The sequence below is a fragment of the Hylobates moloch genome, unplaced genomic scaffold (assembly GCF_009828535.3).
Source record: "Hylobates moloch isolate HMO894 unplaced genomic scaffold, HMol_V3 SCAFFOLD_5, whole genome shotgun sequence".
NCBI lineage: Eukaryota > Metazoa > Chordata > Mammalia > Primates > Hylobatidae > Hylobates > Hylobates moloch.
Genome location: NW_026652280.1, coordinates 122,975,700 through 122,997,990, shown reverse-complemented (window position 1 = coordinate 122,997,990; position 22,291 = coordinate 122,975,700). Strand labels below are relative to the sequence as shown.

The 22,291-nt window shown below is 33.9% G+C and overlaps 1 long non-coding RNA gene across 1 annotated transcript; it reads right to left on the bottom strand.

Moving 5' to 3' along the window:
* Positions 1-811: 811 nt before the first annotated feature.
* On the bottom strand, positions 812-15,644 carry LOC131383591 (uncharacterized). The gene is made up of 3 exons (XR_009213733.1): positions 15,566-15,644; positions 1,272-1,295; positions 812-866 (listed from the first exon to the last, which is right to left on the bottom strand). It is a non-coding gene; the product is annotated as an uncharacterized LOC131383591 (long non-coding RNA).
* Between the last annotated feature and the right edge of the window lie 6,647 nt (positions 15,645-22,291).

Below are 22,291 nucleotides of genomic sequence, written 5' to 3'. Positions count from 1 at the left end.
TTTTTTTCCTTAGCACTTAATCATCATTTGATTATATGTTTATTGGTTTGTCAGCATATCTCTTTACTTATTGCTGGCTAACGAATCCCACCAAAAATGAGTAGCTCAAATTAAGCATAATCATTTTATTAACTCTCATGTGGTCTGTGAGCCAGAGTTTCGAAAGGGCTCTGTTGGATCATCCTGGCTCTGAGTGTCTCATGCAGTTGCAGTGGCATAGTGGCTACAACTGGGAGAGTAGGGCTGAAGCAGCCTGGGGCTGACCAGTGCAGGTACTAGATAAATATATTTAAGTAAATGAATTAATTAAATTTTGAATAAGAAAAGACCCTCATGGAAACTTGCCATTCTTATATTCATAAAATATGAAATCTCATTTGCATGTCAAATTAAAGAATTTTGCTTTCAATATGTTCAAATGAAAATCGCAGATCATGGGTATGTGCAATGTGTTAAAGAGGTGGCTGTTTGCCCATAGGCTTTCTGACAGATGAATCAAAAATTAAAAGAAGATGCCATTCATACGTTTAAAATCCTTCAATGCTACCACCTAGGCTAAGGCAGCTCTGTTCAAACATTTTAAGCCATGGCTCACAGCAAGAATTACATTTTACATTTTCTCATAACTTCTTAGAACACTGGTCTACAAAAACCCATACTCACTATGTCTATACACATATTTATTGAAGTCATGTCATGTATCCAGCAATATGTTTTAATATTTTATCCTCTCTTTTTAGTTTTCTCTCCTCACTTTCGTCTTCTCTTTTCTGTCTTGTTCTTTTCTCTCCTTTTCTTTCTTCCATTCTTTCTCCCTCTGTTTTTTGTTCCCTGTTCTTCTTGCTTCTGTTTTGTTCTTTTCTCTTCTTTTTTTTCAGTAACAACAAGCAAATAAAAAACCCAAAACACTACTATGTTGGCCCATTGAATTGATTTGCAGACCTCATAAAGGACCAGTATCTGCCCTTGGCTCTTGGTTTCTGCACTAATCCTGTGGAATTACGATCCTGGGGCAGCATCCTGAGACTACTTTAAAAGCATCCCAGGCATTCTTTAGAAATACACTCTCAGCTAAATCTAAGGTCTAAATAACTTAGTAAACACATGAGACTCTTCATGATCTGATGCTTGTCATTCTTTCTAACCTCATTTTGTACCACTATTCTTTTCCCACTTAATGTTATAAAAATATTGACATATATGTGACTTTTGCATATACTTTATACTTGTACTTTTTCCACTACCTGAATCAGTGTATTCCTTTTTCTCACCTGCCTCTTGTTGTTCATCCAGCCCTGCAAATAAAAAGATTTCACAAAAGAAATATACGAACATGTCTTAAACAAATGAAAGTATGGGAAACATTAATTTAAAAATGCAACAAGATTCAATTTTCCACTTTGAAAAAGAGAAACTTTGTAAAACATTCTATTGGCCAAGATGAAAGAAAGTGAGCATTTGTGTACTTTGCTTATGATAGTATGAAAGGGTAAAAACAATGACAAGAACAATTTGGAAATACAGATTAGAATTTTAAGATGAAATTCACTCTCACCCAGACATTCTACTTAGAAAAATTAGTATTCAATAAATGAAAGATATATGAAATATTTATAAAGGTTGCTTGTTGAAACATTGTTTTTAGTGTTGTAATCCGTCTACAAAATCTATTAATAAGCGTTGCTAAATTGCTTACAGTACATCTATCCAATGCAATATTATGCAGCCCTTAAAAAGAATGAGACCAACTTTTATGTACGGATAATGAAAAGCTAGCCAACATATACTGAAATGTTGACAAAAAAGATTCAGAATAACGTATATAGTATGTGATCATTTGTTCAAAATGTGCATTTGATTGTATATGCATAAAATCTCTCTGGAAGTGGTGGTGGTAGAAACTAGAAACTAGACAGTAGTGGCAGAAAAGCTATGGGTACTAGGGAATACAAGTTAGGCAGACAAGCTTCCCTATGTAACCTTTCATGTCTACTTAGTTTTGTACACTTATTTTTATCTTTTAAAATATACTCAATACATTTTGTGATACTTAGTTTTAAAGGAGTATTATATTTCTTCTGTGAAGGATTCCTAGTCTAGACTAGCCTACTCTGGTATAGAATAAAGATGTTACCATAATGTTATGCTTCTGATATTCAGAAATAGAACCAGTTGCCCATACAAACCACGACAGAGTGGAATAGATCCAATAATTTCCGAAATTGCATACAATACTAGACTTAAAATAGGGATGTGTGTGTTTAAATAAAGTCATATCTACTTAAATTGAACCTACTGATTCACTGAAAGCACTGAGATTTTTTTTCTCTCACATAAACTGTCGATTGATTTGATCATTAACTATTTAGCAAATAATTAAGATGTTCTAAACATAGACTTTATATTTGTAAAACGCAGTTTTTATTTTGCTGGCTTTCATTCACTGATTAACAGGATTAACTTCCCAGGTAATTTTACTCCACTAACTGACATTTTTGGGTAACTTACCCCTCCAACTATAAATCAGACTAATCATAGTGTTATCTCATTGAATTTTCTTCATCTTGCTTATAACAATTTAATATGACACAACATCAAATTTATCGTTGAAATTAGAACATCCTCCATGTGTGAACTCCTCTCACCTGTGTGTAGGATAGAGTTGATATGCACTATACTGGAAAACTCTAGACTTTAGAGTTGCCTGGATGTTTGGCTTTACTTCTTAGTTAAAATAAGAAGAGTAAAATTTAAACTCTGAAACTATTCTGCTAACTCCCTGGGCTATTTTGTTTGTTGATTATTTTCACTCAGCACAAGCAGTTAGACAGCTTGGTTTATCTATTTGATTAGAAAGACATCCTGGCAATTTGTGACTCCAGTTCTCCTAAAGCCAAGATTTATCGCAAAGATCTTGGTTTAATAGGGATAGGAAGTTCTTTGAGTGTGTTGAAAAAGACCTTGTAAAGCAGAGTGCCCAATCTTTTGGCTTCCCTGGGCCACCTTGGAAGAAGAAGAATTGTCTTGGGCCACACATAAAATACACTAACACTAACCATAGCTAATGAGCTAAAAAAGAAAAAAGAAAAATAAATTTAAAATTCATTAATTAATTAAATCTCAATGTTTTAAGAAAGTTTATGAATTTGTGTTGGGCTACATTCAAAGCTGTTCTGGGCCACATGAGGCCCACGGGCCGTGGGTTGGACAAGCTTGCTTTAGAGTTTGCATATACAGTATCTCCTGGAACTCCAATGCTTGCCTGAACTCTCTTCCTTTTTTTTTTTTTTTTTTCACACTGCAACCTTTGCCTTTTTAGTAAAGCATTACTATAAAGCATTACTCTTTTGGGTCTGATGAAGCCTTTCAAATATGTCAGTTTATGAAAAAAATTCAAATTTCCTATACAACTTCATTAAAATTCTCAAATGATGTTAGTTAGTCTGAAATTTGTTTATTAGTGAACCCATGCAGGCTCCTAATGATTAAATGAAATAACCACACACACACACACACACACACACACACACTAATCTTCTGTTTAATTATCCTTTGTACAAAGTTCCAAAGGATTACTATTAAAGTTATTATTTGTAATTTTCAAATTACAGCATTCTTCCTTTTCGAAAAGTTGTATGTTTGCCTGTCATTAGTTATTGAATCCGTATATAGCTGACTGTGATTTTCAAAGATTTCTCCAATTTCAAACCAGTTTTGAATTCTTGTTTTAAAACTCTAATTGGTGCACATGGGTCAGATATCCAATAAACTGAGGCCTGGAAGTACACAAATTTATATGGTATGGCAAAGCTCCAGAGACTCAAACAACATGCCCAAATTTGGTCTCAGAGGCTAGAAAATGAGAATCCTGTGATATCCTGTAGTTGATTTCAAGAGTTTCAAATATTTGTACATCTCTCTCTGCTTTCTATTAGAGCTACAATGCCACAATTCTAATCACCTATTTAATACTAATAAGTTTCCCTAACATCAAGAAACATAAAGTTAATCTGTATTGCTTGAAATAGTATATTACCAATAACAGTGACTCATATTTATAATGTACAAGGCAATGTTTATTTGCATACATTATTTTTTGTGTTCATGCCATCCCTTTGTGATAGGTACTTTATTAGCCCTCTTGTGTAGATGCAAAAACTGAGGCACAGAGATGTTATGTAAGTTTTTTTTTCTTTTTTTTTTGAGACGGAGTCTCGCTCTGTCACCCAGGCTGGAGTGCAGTGGCTCAATCTCGGCTCACTGCAAGCTCCGCCTCCCGGGTTCACGCCATTCTCCTGCCTCAGCCTCTCCGAGTAGCTGGGACTACAGGCGCCCGCCACCACGCCCAGCTAATTTTTTGTATTTTTAGTAGAGACGGGGTTTCACCGTGGTCTCGATCTCCTGACCTCGTGATCCGCCCGCCTCGGCCTCCCAAAGTGCTGGGATTACAAGCGTGAGCCACCGCTCCCGGCCGTAAGTTCTTTTAGATCACAAGGCTGGTCAGCACTGGAGTTGCAATTCAAACTCAGATCTTTTCCACTCCAGAGCTTATGACTGTAAACAGTATTTTACATTGCTTTTCATAACAGTTTTCTCTTTTGACTTTTTTTTCTCTAAATCAGTAAGACTTAAAATCTCAATGTCAATTTTCACTATGTCATCTCATGATGCCATTAACCAATAAATTCTAGTATCTTCAAATACAAACTATCTCTGGTTTAAGCCCTGGTTCCTGGAGACCTGAAATGCTACAGGGGTTTCTAGATGTGCTTTCTGTTTCCATTCTTTCCCCTGCCAACTCCTCTTAGTACACTCCTCTTTATACAGCATTAGTAGGATGAACTTACTAAATCAAAGCTCTAATTATGTCTTAAATTTTCTGTGAAAACCTTTTAACGGTATCATATTATCTGCCAAAAAATTCTTTTGGTTGGTCAGGACATGCCAATTCAGTTTCAGTTTTTTTCCTTCTTATCTTTTGCTGTTTACACACATAGAGACCCTGGTCCCCTCAAACTTCCTTGTTCTTTTTTAGCTTTCCTCCCTCGTTGCCCATCACAAAGCCCTGGTGTTTTTTCACTTCTGCTCTCTTCTCTAATGATGTTTTTCCTGTTTGGAAAGCAAAACTCAGGTCCTCAAACTTGTTCAATCTTTCAAACTGCCTTTTTCTTATCTTCTTTCACCAAGCACCTACCATCCCTAATTCACTGATTGCCTTGTCATGTCAGTTCTGTTTTCCTTTGTCCATGTTGCTTAAATGGCATTCTATCCTGCTGAGAGATTAGCTTGACAATTTGTACATGATGATTAACAAATTCACTAACATTTATTGATTGATTGTTTCATACTTTATAAACTGAAATATAGTACTTTACTTTTTCTGTAGGTGTTGCATAATTACAAACATCTCAAAACTTTTGGTGCAGCAAAAAGCAATTTAAAAGAGCATTTGCCAACTGTTTTTTAGCTATCGCAATGGAAACATTTGAATATTTGTATATTTTTCTTTTCTTTTTTTTTTTACTATTTGTGCAATAAGCCTAAAACTATATTCTAGGGGCAGATAATGGCTCTGGTTGCAGCTGCAGTACACAGAAGGGAAAACAAACATTCATCTCTAAAAACCATGGAGTTAGGAAACCAGCTGCACGTCTTTTGTGCCCATGGAATTAAAGGTCACTAAGCTCCTGCCTCATGCTGACTTGGCATCTACCTACCCCTCAGCCATGACAGCTTGACTTCATGAAGTGCACTCAAGGGATTGACTGCTTACTGTGGATTTGTCTTTACTTCAAGTCAAGTGATTTTGCTTTTAAAAGAAATAGAAGCCTCTCATTCTATATCATGGAATCCTAGAGGGAAGAAACCATTCCCTGTGATACCTCTATTTCTCAAATTCATCATTGCATTTCTTTATTAACTCAACTTTGTCAGAACTTGTTTTGTCCTTATAAAAATATCCATGATGTTTGGAATATGTAGGTTTGTGTGGTAAAACAATATTTGCTTTCAATTCATATTACTATAAATTTATGCTGTGCAGATATATAGCACACAATTTATTATGTGGGTATAACATAAACGTATTAGGATGGCACAGTATAACATAAAAGAAGCAGATACTACAGCAATATATCTGTAAAGACATTTTAATGAAGCATTAATGAAGAGCACTTCATTAGCTTCTTTCTAGGCTTGATAATATTCATTTATGTTACAACACTCTCTGAGAAACTTGCTGCTGAAAGTTGGAAGTGACCTAGGGATCATCCATTTCAAACACCTTACCCTCTGCCAGCATATTTTGCACAATAAACTTGCCTCATGGTATCCATTTGTTTGAACATTAATAAAGGAGCTATTGTGTGTGGCACTGAAGCACCTCTGTGAAGAGTGGCACTTATTCAACACTATGGCTATCCAACAAAGTACCTGGTATCAGAAGGTGGCATTAAGGAAACAGATGAACATTATGCAGCTTGAAACTTATCGATTTAGGGATTGTAAGAGAAAAGTAGAACAAATATTCTTACCTAAATTTTCAATCAGACAAAATTGCAGTGAAATTTTGTCCATGTCTAATGTACAGCATAACTTTAAACATTTTGCCATTTTCACTAAGGCTGAGCAATTTTAAAGTGAGCCTTTTCATTCTGGCTAATACAGCAGGAGTGGTGTTATTATAGCACTGACTGCAGCTGCTTAGAATAAGGCATTTGGAGTGTGTTCAAAACTGATTTGATGACTAACTTGAACATGAGAATTATATTTTACCCAAGATGCTAGCTCATATACCATAGGCAATTGATTTTCTACTTTAATGTAGAATTTCCCTAAATTACTCCATTGACTTTCAATTTGGGTTGACCAGACTAGAAATCCCCGAGGACACTTCATTAATTCCCAGTAAGGGTGCAGCTGTCTGAATTATTAAATCTGAATGTGTTTTAGTTTTCTCACTTGCAAAATGAAGCCTAGTTAGTCCTTGGCATCCTTTTAACCCTAATTCTCAGATGTAGTTGTCTCCAAGTAATTCTTAGCTTTACAGTAGTTTGTTTACTTGCTAATATATGAAGAAACACTGTGAATTATGGATACCAATGCAATGGTTTCCATACAGAAACCCTTAATAAATATTTGCTGAATTAATAATTTTTGTAGGAGAATCACCTGAATTACGGGTATAACAACACTTTGCTAAAATAAGTAGAGATCTTCACTGTAGCCTAAACTGTATTTAATCTCTTGAATATCTGAAGAGTGTGGGGAGTATATCATGGACTACTTGACAAGACATCAGGTTAAGACTTGAGAAAGTACTAATTCTAAAAGGAGGGCAAATGAAGTGACTCAATGTTAGAGGGCTATGAAACTTTTAATGAAGAACTTTATTATTTAATCAGGTTACAATATGTTCTATATTCCTCAAATTTATATCCATATTCCGAGAGGCAGAATCAGCAATGAACCTGGAAAGAACATATCCAAGTAAAGGTCATAGATTGAGTGTACTTTGAATTTTTTTCTCTTTTGATACTCCATTAAAGCTACAGTGAGAACATTAAAAAATACATAAGCTGGCCAGGCGCGGTGGCTCACGCTTGTAATCCCAGCACTTTGGGAGGCCGAGGCGGGCGGATCACGAGGTCAGGAGATCGAGACCATGGTGAAATCCCGTCTCTACTAAAAATACAAAAAAATTAGCTGGGCGTGGTGGCGGGCGCCTGTATTCCCAGCTACTCGGAGAGGCTGAGGCAGGAGAATGGCGTGAACCCGGGAGGCGGAGCTTGCAGTGAGCCGAGATTGAGCCACTGCACTCCAGCCTGGGCGACAGAGCGAGACTCCGTCTCAAAAAAAAAAAAAAAAAAATACATAAGCTGACAAGGATAGAAGTATAGGGGTAGTGGTGACTGTAAAAGAAATTATATCTAGATAATATAAATGGAGAAGGATTAATTGACATAGCATCCAAATAAAGCCAAATTCCACAATGGCAATAAGGAGAGGTGAAATCATCCTGATTTACACTGTAGGATCAGCAAAAGTCTCAAAAACTTAGGGAACCAAACATATAGGACTGGAAATGAATTGGATATGAGGTAAAATGTAGAGCACTAGAGTGAAAGCTACTTGAGAAGTCAAACCCTTACATTCTCTGACTTCATAATCTCTAATAAAAACCTGAAGTTTGACTAGAAAGAGATAGTTCATCACATGGTCTCTGAATTGAAGGAGTTGGGTCATGATACAAACTTTAGATTGTGGGTAAAATTTACAGAACAGGAAAGTGAAATTTTTTTTCCCCATGCTGAATGTGAATTAAAGACCTGTCAGCCTTATTTTTGTTCCTATATCCCTAAGTACAGTCAATCAGACTCTCTAGGCAAGATTTATAAAGATTTTTATCTGAGGAATCTCACCAGTCTCAAAGAAGATCACAAAAGATAAGGAGTTCTCTAACAAATGAAGCAACATACAACCTGATTTGTCCAGTGTAGTCCTAGTTTATGCATATTGTTTTAACATATGAACAGTGCCTCCTTAATCTCAAAACTTTAGACAATGATTTACATGGCTACTCCATGCTTTCCTGAAACTCAAAGTTGACAAATTGAATTTACATGCTCAAAACTACAAATGAGATTTTAATTCTCTCACTCTTTGTTATGAGCCAAGGATGATAAGACTTCTGAATACAGCTTCAGTTATGAAAGATTCACACACACACACACAAACACACACACACATACACACAAACACACACACACTCTCACATTCCAAATTGGCAGAAAGAAAAAAACTAAAAGAATAATTATTAGCAATATTTTTAAGAGACAAGACAACTTATTTTGTTAATAAAACAAAATACTATTTAAAAATGAAGAAAAAACAACTCTTGGAAACTAAAATAAATAAATAAATAGTAGAAAACTGTAAGACCTATTCAGAATGTCAACTTTTGAATAATAAGAGATTCAGAAAGATAAACACAGAAAATAGAGAGGATGATGTTATAAAAAAGTTATTCGAGGAATGAATGGAGAACTATGAGGTTCCATATTGAAACAGTCTAGCAAAATAGATGAAATATGAAAGTCGTCCACTATGAAATTTCAAACCAAATATGATATTAGCTTTTGGTCCTGGCAGTTTGGCTTGCATTAGACCAACTCTCCTGCTGAACACAATTAGAAAACTTGATAGAAAATCTACAAAAAACCTAAAACACGTTGGCAGGAAATTGTAGGGTTCTGAGTGCCCAGAGAAATTGACACCTGGGCTTCGGGTGAGAATGTTCCTTTGGCCCTAGAAACTTCTTTCTTCACTGGGAGAGAGATAGACCTAGCCTAGAATATAGTCCTATAAAGAACAGGCTTTGGAGCTATAGAATGTACCCAGCAGGAGGCTGGTATATGTTTTATTTGCATTTTTAAGTTGTTCATATATGCTGTGTACACTTTTCAGTATGTGTAATAAAATTAATAAATAATAATATAAAAATATTGAAAAGAGCTCCTTTGTTAGAATCCTGAAGATTCTGGATAAGAAAGAACATAGTGTTTTGGGGCTCAAGTAACCGACTAAGAATGTTCTGGTGGAGGAGATTGCCTCACTTTGTGAATACGCTCTGGGGCTCTGGTCTGCTGTGGGGCTAACATTGAGTTTTGTGAGTAGAAGGAAATGGTGTCAGCAGCTCTGAAAGCTCAAGAGTGGGGGTGGTGACTTTGTATGCACAAGTTACCTCCCCGATGTCATTACCAAGGAAAGCTGTAACTGTAGAAGAGGAAAGTCGATAGCCTTGGATTCTAAGGAGACTTGCTTCTATGTGCCAAGAACAAGGACAGAAGGAGGAAACAGGAAGTGTATTTATACTTTGCTTGGATATAACTGGTAAACGAGATTCATAGAATACAGCAAGTGTTTTAAGCTGTTTATATTGTTGCATAGGTTGTGTGCAACATTAATTATATAACTTTGAATCAGAATTGAAGGTCTGTAAAATGCTTCTGAAATCTTATCACATATAACCTAAATAAATCTTTGTGAGATATTATACTTTTTCTGTCTTCCCCATTAAACTGAATCTTGAAAATGGAATTATGTCATTTATTTCTATATACGTATCTGCCTCATCTTGTTTCTGAATGGAATGAATCTTATTTCTATTTTTCAAATAGAAAAAGTTGATATTTTAAACTTACAAAGTTGAGACTTCAACTAAGATTTGAACTAAATCTTCTTGATAACAAACATGGAAAATACTTGAAATAACTTTAAACTTTTTTTTAATACTAAGCATCTTTTATAAATTAAAATTAGAGGCCATTATAAACAAGTAGCATTTAAGCAGAAATGTCAGATGAATGCTCACATGGGGAAATGCAGAGTTGGACTGGATCATGGTTATCATGGGTCTTACACAGACCCTATCCATGAGGGTTTTCTCTGAGTTGTGGTAAAGTTAATAGAAAATTATGAATTTTAAATAAAGATAAATTTATCTAATTCAACATAACATAGTTAATTTAAAATCACATACGTTCTACTTTTTTTGGTGGCTAAAACTTCTTTGCTTATAACATCATGGTAAAAAAATAGTCTTATTTTTGTAACACAAGCTGAATTTGTAACCACATATCACCCATTCAATTCTAAAACTATGATTTCTTACTAATAAAGTGATAGAATGATTATAATTTTTCTGTTATCTCTGAGGCAGTATAGGTTGGCTTTTAAAGTTAAATTATTTACATCATTTGCCATATAAAACTGGAGCACAACTTATTCCTGTAGTAAATATTTCTAGAAGGAAAGACATGGTCACGTGGAAGACAAAGCTAAATCCAGGATAAAAATACATCCATCCATAATTCTCTTTCAGAGATGGTACCTCAAGAGGAATATTGTTTGCTTACATGTGCAGTTAGGTTTTTAATTAGAGTGTTAAAACTTGAACAGAAACCTCATAAGTAGCTAATTAAAAAATAACCAGCTTGCATTCCAATCAGCATACCTGGATGATCTTTGACTAGGAAAATATAGATTACTTTATTCAGATTTGAATTATTTTTTGTTCTACCAAAATAGGAGAGACATAATTCAGCACCCTCCCCTGCTTTTCTTTCTCCTTTAAATTCGAATTTGAGTAGAAATGACTTTAAATTAGGCTGTTTCCTATGGTGAGTTTAAGGACTTATCCATCAATGTGCTATCAACATTACTGTTACAATTTTCTCTGATATAAATAATCCAATTTCTAATAATAATAATGATAATTTTAATTTAAAAATCTTGCAATGACATTTTTGAGAAAGTATTATAGTCAAAAGTAGATCAAAACCTGCCTTGGGTGATGGAGGTATAGCAAATTTTCAGGTAAAGGACATTTGACAGGCTTCATATGTTATGTAATTTTCCTGTTGCATACATAGATCACATATATATATGTATACATAAAGAAATTATTGATGTAACAATTATATATGCATATATGTAAAACAATAGTAACATAGTAGGAATAGAAATTTTCTACCAAGTTTTCTTTTTAGAACAAAAGATTTTCTTACAGAAAGAAATGCTAAGATCGTACTGTATCTTAGAAAAAAAAATGTTGTTTGTGGAGCATTTGAGAAAGACAGCATCTGCCAATCAATAACTCAGCACCTACAATTCTGCTGTATTGTCTGTAGTTAGAATATGAACTGGGAGAATGACAATGTATTTTTTTCCCCAGGATTGCTCTATGAATAAGACTCTGCTGGAACTTTGTTAAAGGACAGCAAAAGGAAACAAAAAAGTAAGAAAATATCTACATCAGGTATTATGCAATAATTTACCTCACAGAACTTTATCTCCATGATAATTGTTCTATTTTTTAGCACTCTTTTTTCTCCCTCCCTTTTCTTTAGGTTAATAGAAATAAGCAAATGGAAAACAATTTAGATAATTTTACTCTAAATTATTTCTCAAAATTATTATAATAACAGACTAAGTTTGGTTGTCACCTGCAGCATGACTTTTCCTGTTGTCCTTCTGTTTACTCTCCTGGCTAAGGTGTGTAGCTCATGTTCTCCCACAATTGTCTATTTATATATATGAGAACACTTACCACGCTGGTGGAATATTCTATTTATGTATTGATTCCCTTTCTTGGAATGTAGACTTCTTGAGAGTTTTCAAATGTTTAAGTCATCTTTGTGTTTCCAGCACCTAGCACAGTGCCTGATATATAGTAATATTCAACCAGTGTTTCTTAAATAAATATCTATCAACAGGGAGCTAATAGATAAGTATATTTTAGTTGAAGTTTTTCGGGCACATATTTGAATATAAGAACAATTTTTAAAAGTGAGATGTTTAGCTGTCTTAAAAAGCCTAAGTATGCATCAATATTGTAGAGCAAATACTTAATCATGGCAAAAAAAAAAAAAAAAAAATCTTAAGTCTTATGCCCTTCACTGCTATCTTGCTATTTTAAAATTTGTCCTGAAGGTGGCAACATTGAATAATTTTCTGCATATTTTTCTAAAAGCCTTTATGGCCACTTTTAATTAAAGTTTTATATTTAGAAATAAACACTTTTCCCCCACTTTCTATTTATTATACTGTAGAAGAAAATATTTTATGGATTTTTTATTTTTTCACCTAGTAACCTTGAATATACATGTTGAAAGAAGCTGTTTACGGCTTTTAAGAATAAAACTTAACCTAAATAAGGCTCAAGGTAGAGCTACTCAAATTTCCAAATGTAAGATCAGGATTAAACACAACGTATGTTTTCTGCCAAGCAAATATATATCAATCAATAAATGTAAGTGTAAATCATTGCTAGTTCTTTTTAGGTAAAAACTTATTTTCTTGCTATAGTGATTCAAATTCATCAGAATATTTTTAGTATCCAATGAGATCTGTTAATAAAGGAATACAGATATTTGTTCGGAATTGCTTTAACAAATAACAAAAAACAAGTAACCAGAACCTTAAAAAATTCTCCCATCAATGACTACTTTGTAAAGTCATCAACAATGGAATATATTTGATTATCACACTTGGGAATTCATTATTTTATATTCTATCTTCCATTTTTGGATGTTAGCTACTTAATAAACAAAGCTTTAAAAATGTATGTTCATCCAAATCTTTAAAGTCTTACTGTGAAATAGAAAGGTAGCAAGTCATGTGTCACAGAGGTTAATTAACTTATATAAGAACTGTCAATGGTAAAGCCAAAAAAGGAACTATACATTTTGTATCTGTGGATGGTGACAAGTGCTCATGGTTATAAGTCTATCATTGTCATCACAGACTGTTCAGTCTCTTAACGTGGCTTCTGTGAGATAGGCTAATATCTGTTTTCATGCTACTTTATATTAGGATTTTGTTATATGTGTAATTTATATTTTGACTTATAGCTTTTGGGGCTCTATGCACTAGTGATGCTTGCAGTAAAAGGGTTCTAATGCATCACTTCTCAGTGCTAATATGCATACTCATTTCTATTCCTTATTGCTAAACACATCTAGAATATTGTCTTAGATTCTCTAGTGAGACTCTTTTAAATTGAAAGGGGTTTAGCAGGTAGAGAAGCTACATGATCACATGAAGATAATATGGAGGAATCATCGAAACCAGATGTGTGTGAGAGAGTGAAATGCTGTAAGGCAAGCAAGAAGAGACTGATGCATGGAGAGCTTAGAGGGAACTGGACAGTGCCTGAGGCAACATGAAACAGATGGAGCTTTCTGCCAGGTGCAGTGAGAATGCACTCCAGACACTGCATGCACAGGTTTTAAAGATTCTGCACATGCATACTCTATTAAAAGGCAGGACATATTCCAACATCATAATTTGCCAAAGTAGAGTTGCCAGATAAAGAAATTAAATAGGTGGCATGTCCTAGGGTGTAAATTTCTTTGCCACTGCATCTTGGAGAGACCATTTTTTTCTTTTCGTTGGCTTCAGTCCAGGCTTACTAATGTTAGTTGGCATTCTTGCTTCATTCAAGGACTCCTTCCACCTTGCTCAGGAGAAGCAGAATCCACCTGGGCCACATAGATCAAATATGGCCCTAATCTTGGATGGGCATACCCCTCTGATTTTAATGATCAGAACTCTGGACCACGTCTCTACATCTGCAAAGCCACAGACTTTCTATTCATGAACAGAGACCAATTACTCAACCAGTCCTCTTTGTTGATCACATACTAAAGGCTATTAATTCTCCTAGAAGTTGTCCCATATTGTGTTAACATTAAGATAAAAAGAGTGCTTGAAACAATGTACTTTTCTTAAAATGATGACTCTAGGAAAATTCTAAAAATAAGTAATATTTGGTAATAAAAGTATATATTCTTATTTTTAAATAATCACGTAATATATACATCAAAAATCTTTGTTCCACTACATTTAATAATTCTAAAAGGCTTAATGAATCTCAGCCTATTAACTTGAACTTAGACAATAAAAGAAATCTCGTGACTAAACAGGTATGGGGACATGTGCTCCCTGGTTATGCTTTGTCTCCTAGGTCTTTGGGGGAATATTCAGTTATTTAGTAATCAAAAATAAATAAAAGTTCCAGAAATGCTTTATATAAAATTATGCAATACCTTATATGTGGGAAGACTGGCTCATTATTGAAACTCACATACACAAATAAACAGACACACACACACCCTGCTGCAGGATGGCAAAACATTTTCCTATGAAACACCCCCTGTAAACATAACGTTATAACCTCTATCACAATGTATTGCAATTGCTTTTTTATTTGCCCATCTTTCTTATTTTAGCATGATTCCCATGGATTTGGCAGTTTATTTTACTCTCCTTTATATCCTGAGAGCCCCACATGATGCATGGCACACAATAATAGGTACTGAACAAACATCGTTAACCGATAGGTTGAATGGATAAATCTTCATTGGGGTAGTTTCGTAAATAAATATACCTTAATGGTTCTAGAATCTCTAAAATGGGAGCTTTTGGTATGATAATCTGGTTGAAAGGGAGGGTTGAGGACTTGTTGTGAAGTTGTGTTTTGCCACTTCTTTTACTTAGAACGCATATTGTTTGGAGTGGCTAACTCCAGTGGCATGTTGTTTGGAGTGAAGAAACAGAGCTGAGGTTTCAAATATTTTGAACCAGTACTTCTCAATGGAATGAGTGAAAAATTTTGTAACACATTTCAGCACTTCAAGTACTTTGGAAATTTTGCCTTGGGGAAGTTTTTAGAATCAAAGAAAAGTAATTATTGAATAATAAGCAAAATATGTTAACTTTCTACATTTCTTAAAATAATTTTTGTGTTATAAGGTCTCATTTACGTAAATGACAGAAACCCAATTCAATTTAAGCTGGGGAAGAACTTATTGATTCATGCCAGATAACAGATCTAGTTTTAGAAATAGCTGAATTCAGGGATATAAATTTAAAGGTTTGTTCACCTATCATTTTGTCCAACTTACACTGTATTCACTTAATTCCCAGACTGGTTCTACATACAAGTAACAAATGCCTCAGCTAGCACTAAGCTAACACACTTATTACTATTAATGCAGCAAACCTTAATTTCAGAATCCTGGTGAAGGGACTCATTGGCTCAGCATAATCTTGTGCTCTCTCTGGACAAATCACATGACTTTGGAAGCAGAAAAAAACATTGTATATAATGGTTATTTTTTTCATTAACTACAACTCCTTGAAAATCAGATGATCAGACAAACAAAGCAATGTGTTTCTTAGTGAATAACCTGATTCTGCTTGGTCCAAATCATCCTGAAGCTGGAACTCTTACTGAGAAAAATTATGTTTATAGATAGACCAAATCTTCTCATTAACCTGGCCTGGAATATGTGCTTTTGTCAATGACCAGCAGTGGAAAGGGAATGTGCCACACCTAAAACATATAGAATTGGTTCTGTATAGAAAATAAGATTCTAAAAAAGGGTAAAAAGGATGGAAATCTTTGATTATGATGAGGCAAAATAAAAATTATACATTATATATATATATATATTTTTGAGACGGAATTTTGCTCTTGTTGCCCAGGCTGGAGTGCAATGGTGCAATCTCCAGCTCACCGCAACCTCTGCCTCCTGAGTTCAAGCAATTCTCCTGCCTCAACCTCCCCAGTAGCTGGGATTACAGGCATGTGTCACCACACCTGGCTAATTTTGTATTTTTAGTAGAGACAGGGTTTCTCCATGTTGGTCAGGGTGGTCTCAAACTCCCAACCTCAGGTGATCCGCCCACCTCGGCTTCCCAAAGTTCTGGGATTACAGGCATGAGACACATGCATTATAATTTTTATGATATAAATTATGCATGGTAATTTATATCATTCATTCATTAATTTACTTAAAATATATATGTTACCTATCTACTTAGGGACAATTATTTGAATGGACATTGGGTTACAAAAGGAAAAAGTCAAAGATCCTACATCCTCCAGCACTTGCCTTTATACTTTGTTGTTTTCGTCTCATTCTTTTCTCTTCTCTTGCTTAGTGGTTCTTTGGCCTTTCTAACAGCTCCTGAACTTTAATGCCAGATAAACATTCTCTTTTTCTTAATTTCAGAATCCTGGTGAAGGGACTCATTGGCTCAGCATAATCTTGTGCTCTCTCTGGACCAATCACACGGCTTTGGAAGCAGAAAAAAAACATTGTATAAAATGGTTATTTTTTCATTAACTACAACTCCCTGAAAATCAGATGATCAGACAAATAATACAATGTGTTTCTTATGCATAAAAGCACTTTTTAGTATTGATGACATTGCTGTAGGTATCCGTGGATCATAATGCACTTGCACTGACTAAAGGCTCAGCTATTCTCTGGTGAATGCACTCCACAAGATTACTATCTTGTCTCCATTCTCCCTGGTCAGAATTATTATTTGTTTAATAAAAAAACAGAATAGCTCAAGGCATACATAGAGCAGATGATTCCCTTGAAAACGTGATGAAACTGAGGTACAGTTGCCCAAACATACTGATTTTATGGCAAAGCCAGTAATCGAAGCAAGTGCTGCTTTCTCTCTCAGAACCTGTTATCTCTTCTAAATCAGAGATTTTAAACTGGTAATTTACAAATACCTCTGAATTACAGTCATATTTTGTTTTGCCCACACGTTGTTGTATTGCAGAGGATTTATTCTATTTATTTTGTTGAAGTTTTTTTTAAGAGTAAATTTAGGTTCAAAGTAAAATAGACAGGAAAGTACAGAGATTTCCCATATGTTTCCTCCCCCAAAGCATGCATAACTTCTCCCATATTCAACATCCTCTATCAAAGTGGTATCTTTGTTACAACTGATGAGCTTACACTGGTACATCCATAATCACCTGGAGACTATAGTCCACATTAGAGTTTCCTCTGGTGTTCTGCATTATATGGGTTTGGAAAAATGTATAAAGATATGTATCCACCATTATAGAATCATAAAGAGTATTTTCACTGCACTAAGAATTTTTTGTATTCTAACTATACATTCCTCTCTCTCGTTCCTTTCCCTTGATATTCACTAATCCTTTTCCTATCTCCACATTTTTCCCTTTACAGAATGTCATAGTAGAAATCATGCAGTATATAATCTTGTCAGACTGACTTTTTTTCACTTAGTAATGTGTACTTAAGTTTCTTTGTTATTTTTTCACAGCATGATAGTTCATTTTTTTTAGCATTGAATAATATTCCATTGACAGGATGTACTAGGGTTTATTTATCCATTTACCTACTGAAGAACGTCTTGGTTGCTTCTGTGTTTTGGCTATTACGATGAAAGTGGCTATAAATATCCATGTGCAGGCTTTGTGTGGATATGTTTTCAACTCCTTTGGGTAAATATGAAAGAGGATGATTGCTGCATTGTATGTTAAGAGTACGTTTAGTTTTATAAGAAATGGCCAAGCTATATTTTGAAGTAGCTGGTCAATTTTGCATTCCCAGCAGATATGAATGAGAGTCCCTATTACTCCACATTCTCTCCAGCATTTGATGTTTGTGGTTTGGATTTTGAGCATTCTAATAGCAGTGTAATGTTATCTCTTTGTCATTTTAGCTTGCATTTTCATGATGACAAATAACATGGAGCATCTTTATGTATGTCTATTTGCCATTGGTATATCTTCTTTGATTATATTTCTGTTAAAATTTTGATGCACTTTCTAATAGGTTGTATGTTTTCTTACTGTTTTAGGAGTTCTTTGTGCATTTTGGATAACAGTCTTTTGTCAGATATGTCTTTTGCAAATATTTTTTCCCAGTATATGGATTGTCTTTTTATTCTCTGGTGTCTTTCGCAAACCAGAAATTTTAATGAAATGTAGTTTATCTGTTCTTGTTTTCATGGATTACTATGCTATCTAAACAACGTTGTATGTAAAAAGTAATAGCCAAACCCAAGATCATCTGGAGTTTCTCCTATGTTATCTTCTAAGAGTTTCATTGTTTTGTATTTTGCATTTAGCTCTGGGAGCCATTCTGAGTTAATTTCTGCATAGGATATAAGGTCTGAGTCAAGTTATTTTTTGGCATTGGATGTCCACTTGTCTCAGAACCATTTGTTTAAAAGATAATCTTCCTCCATGGTATTACCTTTGCTTCTTTGTCAAAGCTCAGTTGACTATGTTTATTTGGGTCCAGTTTTGGGCTCTTTGTTCATTTCCATTGTTCTATGTGTTTATTTTTTTCACCAATACCACACCATCTTGATTACTATCATTTCATATTAAGTATTGAAGTCGAGTAATGTCAGTCCTCTAACTTTGTTCTGTTTCAAGTTCTATATTGTCTCTCTATATAAACTTTAGAATCATTTTATCAATATCCAGTAAATAACTTGCTAGGATTTTGATTGAGATTGCATTGAATCTAGAGATTGAGTTGGGAAATACTGACATCTGGGCAATATCTCATTTTCTTAACCATGAACAAGGAATAGCTTTTCATTTATTTAGTTCTCAATGTCTTTAATCAGTGTTTTATAATTTTCTTCATAAAATCTTGTTAGATTTATAACTAAGTATTTTATTTTTGGGATTGTGAATATAAATGGTATTGTAATTTTAATTTCAAATTACACTTATTCATTGTTGGTATTGAAAAACAATCAGCTTTCATATATCAACCTTGCATCCTACAACCTTTCTATAACTGCTTATTAGCTCCAATAATTTTTTGTTGATTCGTTTAGATTTTCTAAAAAGACAATCATGTCATTTGTGTACAAAAAGTTTTAATTATTCTTCCTTGATCAGTATACCATTACTCCTTATAGTTGTCTTGTTGAATTAGCTAGGATGTCCAGTGTAATGTTGAAAAACAGTGGTGAGGGGTTACATCCTTACCTTCTTCCTGATGTTAGTGGAAAGCTTTCAGTTTCTCATTACTAAATTTGCTAGATATTGGTGGTTTCTATATATTATTTGTTAAGTTGAATGAGTTCCCCTCTTTTCCTAGTGTACTGAGAGTTTTTATTTATGAATGGGTGTTGGATTTTTGTCAAATGCTTCTTCTACATCTATTGATATGATCAGGTGATTTTTCTTTTTTAGCCTGCTGATATAATTTATTGCATTAATTGATTTTTGAATGTTGAATCAGCTTTGCATCCATTAGGTAAACTCCACTTGCTTATGCTATAGAATTTTTTAAAAATATGTTTTTATTAAGGATTTTTGCGTTTGTGTTCAAGAAAGATATTGGCCTGTAGTTTTCTTTTCTTGTAACGTCTTTGTCACATTTTGGTACTAGAGTGATGTGGCCCCATAGAACAGGCAATATTTCCTCTGCTTCTATCTTCTGAAAGAGATTATAGAAAATTGGTATGATTTCTTGCTTAAACATTCGGTGGAATTCACCAATGTATCTATTGAGTCTAGTATTTTCTGTTTTGGAAGTTTATTTATTGTTGATTCGATTTCTTTAGCAGACATAGGCTATTCACACAATCTGTGGGTTCTTACGTAAATTTGGGCAGACCGTGTCTCTCAATGAATTGGTTCCTTTAGTGTATATTGTAAAATTTGGGGGCATAGTGTTGTTTGTTAAATTATTTTATTATTTATTTTTTGTCTATGGAATCTATAGTAATGTCTTTTCTTTCATACCTGATATTAGTAACTTGTGTCCTCTCTCTGTCTTAGCTTACCTACAGACTTATTAATTCTATTGATCTTTTCAAAGAACAAGCTTTTGGTATTGTGGATTTTCTCTAAGGATGTCTTATTTTCAATTTTATTAATTTTTGCCCTAATTTTTATTACTTCTTTTCTGCTTAAGTTTAATTTTCTCTGCTTTTTAAAAATGTCTTAAGGTAGAAGCTTAGATAATTGACTTTAAATCTTCCTTATTTTCTAACAGATGCATGCAATGCTATATATTTCCCCATAAACACTGCTTTCACGATTTGCATCCCACAAGTCTTGAAAAGTTGTGTTTCCATTTTCTTTTAGTCTAAAATATTTTTGAATTCCTCTTGAGTTTTTTTCCTTTAGCTCTTGTTTAATCGCCATGTATTTGGGGATTTTTCAGTTATCTTTCTGTTATTGATTTCCAGTTTAATTCCACTGTGATCTAAGACCAGACATTGCATGTTTTTATTCTTTTAAATTTGTTACAGTGTGTTTTATGGCTGAAATATAGTTTATTTTCATGAAATTTTCATGGGAGCTTGAGAAAAATGTGTTTTCTGTTGTTGTTGGATGAGTTTGTTTATAGATGTCAACTATATGCAGGTGTACTGTTGAGTTTTTCTGTGTCCTTACTGATTTTCTGCCTGATGGAGCTATATATGTGTGGTACAAGAGTGTTAAAATATCTGACTATAATAGTGGTTTTATCTATTTCTTATTAAAGGTTGACCAGTTTTTGCTGCACATATTTTGATGCTCTGTTGTTAAGTGTATACATGTTAACTATTGTTACATTTTCTTGAATAACTGCTCCATTTATCATTATGTAACATCCTTCTTTATCCTCGATAGCTCCCCTTGCTTTGAAGTCTACTCTATCTGAAATTAATATAGCTAATTTTGCTTTCTTTTGATTAGTATTAGCATATTATATCTTTCTCCATATCTTTACTTTTATTCTGTATGTGTCTTTATATTTAAAGTGAGTCTTCTTGGATAGCTCTGCATTAATAAAACTCTTTCTCTACTGCAATATTGCAGTCTCAATGATTGCAGCAGATGGGCGAACCCATTGGGTGATTACAGAAGTAACTGTATTAATAAATATGGATCCTTCAGATTGTAATGTATTTCAGTCCCATGTGCTAAATTATCTGAAACTGAAGATGAGTAGACACCCAGCACTAAATGTATACTTTGCTAATATTAACCACAAATATTATATGGTTTAATTCAGAAAGTCTGGTTGGACATTTGGGTTGTTTACATCTATTAGGTATTGTGAATCAATGCTGTCATGAACATGGGTGTGTGAATATCTCTTCAAGACCCTGTTTTCAATTCTTTTGGATTTATACCCATAAGTAAAATTGTTGGATCATGTGATAGCTATATTTTTAATATTTTTAGCAATCTCCATGCTGTTTTCCATAATGGTGGCACCATTTAAAAATCCCACTTATAATTTACAAGGGTTCCAATTTCTTCACATCTTTTACCAATGTTGCTATTTTCTGGTTTCATTTTGTTATGTTTTAAAGTAGTCACACTAATGGTTGCAAATGAATACCTCATTGTGACTTGATTTTATATCTCCAAAGATTAGTGATGTGAGACATCTTTTAATATACTTGTTGGTCATTTGAATATCATTTATGAAGAAATGTATATTCAAGTCATTTGCCCATTTTTCAATTAAGTTATTTGACTTTTCTGTTGTTGAGTTTTAGGAGTCCTTTGCATATTTTAGATATTACTCCTTATAAGATTTATGAGATTTATAATTTGTAAATACTTTCTCCTATCCCATAGTTTGCCTTTGCACTGTTGACTGTGTCATTTGATGTAAAAACAAAACAAAACAAAACAAAAACGGTTTTATGTTTGATGTAGTTCCATTTCTCTATTTTTGCTTTGATGACCTGTGCCTTTGTTGTAATATATAAGAAATAATCACCAAATCTAATCTCATTAAAATTTTCCCCTGTGTTTTTTCTAAAATATTATAGTTTTAAGACTTACATTTTTGTATATAGTGTAAGATAAGTGTTCACCTTCATTTCTTTGTATGTGGATATCCAGTTTTTCAGCACCATTTTTTGAAAAACTGTCTTTTTCCCACTGACTAGTCATGGTAACCTTAATGAAAATCAT